The sequence below is a fragment of the Aegilops tauschii genome, chromosome 7 (assembly GCF_002575655.3).
Source record: "Aegilops tauschii subsp. strangulata cultivar AL8/78 chromosome 7, Aet v6.0, whole genome shotgun sequence".
NCBI classification, from domain to species: domain Eukaryota; kingdom Viridiplantae; phylum Streptophyta; class Magnoliopsida; order Poales; family Poaceae; genus Aegilops; species Aegilops tauschii.
In genome coordinates this window covers 562701515-562706741 of record NC_053041.3, presented here as the reverse complement: position 1 = coordinate 562706741, position 5227 = coordinate 562701515, and the positions used below count along the sequence as shown (strand labels likewise).

At 44.6% G+C, this 5227-nt stretch overlaps 1 non-coding gene across 1 annotated transcript; it reads left to right on the top strand.

Annotated features, from left to right (window-relative positions):
• The first annotated feature begins 1554 nt into the window (after positions 1–1554).
• On the top strand, positions 1555–1627 carry TRNAT-UGU (transfer RNA threonine (anticodon UGU)). The gene has a single exon. It is a non-coding gene; the product is annotated as a tRNA-Thr (tRNA).
• Positions 1628–5227: the final 3600 nt, after the last annotated feature.

Sequence of the window (5227 nt, the reverse complement as noted above, 5' to 3'; positions counted from 1 at the left end):
GACTCACTGGTGACCCGCCCGGAGCTTGGCGATTCACAGATAACCTGCCCGATCTTGGCGACTCATTAGTAACCCGGCGGGCGGGTCAGATGGACAACAAGGCCTAAAGCCCAGAAGGCCGGCTCACGTTATGATGGGCCGGATTAAAAGGAAACGGATGATGAATATTTCCTTTACGAGGAAGCAAGACCCGGACTTGTAATTAACTTGTAAGAGAAGATAGATTAGTCCTAGTCCTACTAGGACTCCACATGTAAGCCGCCCCTCTAACTTATATAAGGAGGGGCAGGGCTCCCCAAAGGGACAAAAAAACGATCTCTAGGGCTAGACACCGAGAGCCGGTTCCCGGCGACTCTCCCGTGATCATAATGAGACCTAGCCTCAAACAACATGTAGGGTTGTTGCCGGATGATGTTTCCCGGGGGCCCGAAGCTGTCTAAATCCTTGTCTTGTGTTGCGTCTCTCGATTCCGCTCAATCCCTCTCAAGCTACCACATAGATGCGTTCGCCTCGCGACTAAGTCCTGACACTAAGGACATCTGCCGTGACAATTCCACGACAGGTCTCGTGAAGACCGTTTCGAGTACAGCGCGCCCGTACACCGATCGAGCAACGGGCTGCCGCTGCGTCGCCCCATCGGGCTGCAGCGCCGCCGCCGCGTGGTTCTTCTCTCGGCTGCACTGACCCGCGTCACCGCTACGTCGCCTCTTTGGGCCGTAGTGCCGCGGCCCGTGGTCCCTCGCCGCCCCGAGGCCGTCCGCTCCAGGCCGTCCCATGGCTGCACCGACCCTCGCGCCGCCGCTGCATCGCCCCGTCGGGCCGTAGCGAGCATGGCACGCGGTCCACACCGTCGTCCTGAGTCGTTCCCGCGGTTGCACCGACCCGGGTTCCGTTGCTGCGCCGCCCCTTCGGGCCGTCACGGCGCGGCCCGCGGTCCCCGCCGCCGCCCCGAGGTCTTCCTGCCGTCGCCCCGACCCATCTGCCGCCGTTGCGTCGCCCCTTCAGGCTGTAGCGCCACGGCCCGCGGTCCACTTCGCCGTCCCCGCGCGTCGACTTCCGCTATACCCGCTTGTGAAATAAAGAGTAAATAATCTCTTCTCACCCCCATATCCAAATAAAAAAGTGGTTTAAGTAATAAATTTGAATTAAAGAGAAGAATCAATGGATTCATGATTAAACCCCTCCTACTTTTTGTATTTTTTTACAATTTTGGTTTAAGTGAGGGATCAAATATGTAGTCAACTTTATTTGATTGTAGCTTGGAGGATTAGAAATATGACTATTGCTTTTCAATTAGCTGTTTTTGCATTAACTATATATATATAAAATATGATATCTAATATGACATCCGATTTGTCAAAGGGATTGGATTGGTGACTTACCCATTCAGTGACTTTGGCACTGGACGTTTCAAAAACTGGTACTATCGGATCGGGTGAATTAACTTCAAATTTAGAACTAGTTAATAGCTAAGATTAATAACTAATATATGAGATTTTACGGATTTTCTATACTATACATATTTCTATTTGTTACACTATTTCCGTTATGTAAGCCCACTTAGCTCAGAGGTTAGAGCATTGCATTTGTAATGCGAGGGTCATTGGTTCAAATCCGATAGTCGGCTTTTTTTTGTCTACCGATGCTTCGAGCATCGCCGCCGCACCCCTAACCTAGCCGCCGCCGCCGCTCTTCTTCGGCCGCCGCAGCTGCCCGTCCACCCCATTCGTCTTCGTCCAGCACCAGCCCGTCACCAGCGTCGCCGTCATCTACCCCGATCGCTTCATCTACTCCGACAACCGCGGGCGACATTGGCCCCGCGCCGATTGGCGCCGCAACTGTCATCGAGTCCTTCTCTGCTGGCCTCTCCGACTTCTTCGACATGGCGTACAGCTCGTGCAGGTCCCACTCTACGCATGCCCGGTGATGGCAACACCGCCGCGTGCCTTCGTCCACGACGTGTCCCCAGGCCTGGCAAGCCTGGTGCGGCGCTTTGTCAACTTCGTCTTCTTCCGTCTACGCATGCCCGGTGCTGTCAACACCAACGCGTGCCTTTCTACGATGTGTCCCCGGGGTTGGCAACCCCGGCGCGACGCGTCGTCAACAACGTCTTCTTCCCGGCGCACCACTACTTCGACAGTACTGCGCCCATGACTAACTCGGCGCCTCCTTGTGCCCGCGGCTCCACGCCGACTTCATCGACACCGGCTACCCCGACTCGACATCGACCACGGCGTTCTTCGCACGGCTACCTCGACCGCGGCTCCACCACCTACACTCTCGGCTACCTCAACAAACGGCACAAAGGGCTACCGCCTTGCTTGAGCAACCTCGTCGGTTTCCACTCCAGCCACACCTTCCGCGATGCGTCGACCGTTACGACTGTGGGGGGGGGGGGGGTCCGTCGGCTGGCCTTCGGATTCTTCTCCAGTCTCACCGTCTGCGTCACTACCGTTGTGACCGCGGGGTCTCACCGTCTGCGTCGCTACCGTTGTGACTGCGGGGGGATGTTGAGTATATTGAATAGATCGGAAACATAGGTTAGACTAGGAAATATTCTGGCTTGCCTTGTACTCCAAGTAGATCATGTACTCCTATATATATGCCCACGAGGCTCAAGCAATACAACGACTATTCCATCAAATCCCTATATCCCTTCTAACACTACGAACTGGGCCGGGTTTTAGAAATTTGTCGTCCGGTTTTGGAAAGGCGTCGTCCGCCTTTTTCTTTTTTGCGTTTTCTTTGCCTGTTTTTTTTCTTTCTCTTTTCCTAGTTTGGTTTTTATTTTAAATTTTTTGGATTTTTTAAAATTCATATATTCGTGAACATTTTTATATACAACACTGTTTTTCAACTTTATGAACATTTCTAAAATTTTACAAACACTTTATCAAATTCATGAATATTTTGAAAACTCACAACCTTTATCAAATTCATGAACATTTTTAAAATTCGTGACTATTTTTAAAAATCCATGAAATTTTCTCAAATTCACAAACATTTTTTCAAACTCATGCTATATTTATTAAAACAAAATCAATCGAAATAAGGAAGTTAATTGTAAAAAATCACTGTATGCTCGCTAGCTCATATGGGCGTGTTGTCGCTCGGTAGGGCGACGCAAGGCGAACTCCATACACGATGAGCTTCTTCCAGGGCAATTGGCACGAGTCCATCGACGTGAGCGACACAAGCATAATGCTCGCATAAATCAAAACATATCACAACACACTCATTTGGAAAAGCTCAAATATAGGCTTTATGGGAGAAGGTACACACCCCCTTGGCGACCACGTACATTCCCAATGGGCCAACCGATCTAGTGTATCACCTTTGCAGAAGCTCGCAACCGGTTTTGTGAATCTTCTAGAAGTTACTGACCTATTTTGTAAAGGCTCTACATGCTTTCAACCTTTTTTGTTTTACATAATGTATTTGTGATCTTTTCTATATTCAAGACACTTTTCAAATTCATTTATTTAAACTAATGCACCTTTTTCAATTTTACAAACATTTTCCAATTCAGGAATAATTTCTCAAATTATCGAATATTTCTAAAATTAATAAATATTTCAAATTTGTGAACATTTTTTAAGCTCAGGAGAATTTTAATAATTCAATTTTTAAATCATGAATTTTATATTGAAAGAAAAACGGACAAAGTGAAAAAATCGCCATGCACTCACTCACTAGTACACGCGTGTTGTCGCTTGATAGTTCGACATGAGGCAAGCTTCATGTGTGAGGCTGGTCATAGCGAAAACTAAGTTAGACTAGTAATATGCATATGTTATTAATTTATATTATTATCTCAACAGTGGGTATTAACTTAAGTGTGATAACATATAAATCTTCATGTATTACTTTTGCAGACTCATTTTGCATTGAAAAGTCTTATGTAACGGTAACATATTATGTTACTCTATTTACCTCTCTTCTCATTAATTAGTTGGCACATCATCCTTTTTGCTTACCTGTCATGTATGTTACTACCTATGTTACTCCCGCCGTGACCAGCCTGATGCGCTACTTCTGGCTAATGACCCGAGTCAATCCACGTGAACGAGGCAAACCTAATGCTTGCATCAAGTGATACATTGTCTATTTTTAACTAACACACACACACACACACACACACACACACACACAAACACACACACACACACACACACAAACACACACACACACACACATAGATAGATAGATAGATAGATAGATAGATAGATAGAGATAGAGAGAGAGAGAGAGAGAGAGAGAGAGAGAGATGTTGTGAACACTTTTTCAATACATTCTAACATTTTCCAAATACACATTGTACTTAGCAATAACATCATCTTAAAACTACGCAGACATTTCTTGTACATTGTATAAACATTTTTAAAAATTTCAAGGACATGTTTTGGAAACACATGAATATATCTTCAAAATGAAGCATACATTTTTAGTGGAAATAAATATTTTTTGAACTATGAGAACATTTTGTAAAATGTCATGAACATTTTTTTTAAACACGGAAATATTTTTCTTTAGAACTAGATAATACCTGAGTGTTGCTGCAGAGATTGGTTGTAATATGTTTGATGAACTTGAAATTGAAAACTAAAATAGATATAATATATTGTACTGATTAATATACAGTTGTAAATATGTATAGAGCATATGTATCCATTCTCATGCATGTTAAGAAAGGTATAATTAGTATGATTGATGAAGTAGCATGTGTGGTGAGTTGAGATGTTTGCATTTTGAGAGAGAATATAAATACCATTTTCTCACGTATGTTAAGACAAATAATTAGTGGGATAATGAGGTGGCATGAGTGATGAGTGACATGTGTGTGTGTGTGTGTGTGTGTGTGTGTGTGTGTGTGTGTTGAGAGAATCGAGATAGTTGTTTGAAACTCGGAGCAATTTTCATTGTCAGGAACCTTTTTTTTATGTTATCTACATTTTTTGAAACCACGTTAATTTTTTTATACTATGTAACATTTTTCAAATTCACAGTTTAAGTTTTGAAGTAACTTTTAGTTTTGGAATATATGTACTATTTTATATTCTTTTGAAAATCCAAACGAATGAGTTGGCCCAACAGTCTCACGCTTGAGGCGACGGCCAGCTCACGGCAACTATATCTCGCATTAAGCGAGACGGTAGAAAGTCAATGAGAAGGAAAAGGAGCGAATAAGGAATCGATCCCTGGTCTTCAAGGAGATGGCCGGCGTGGC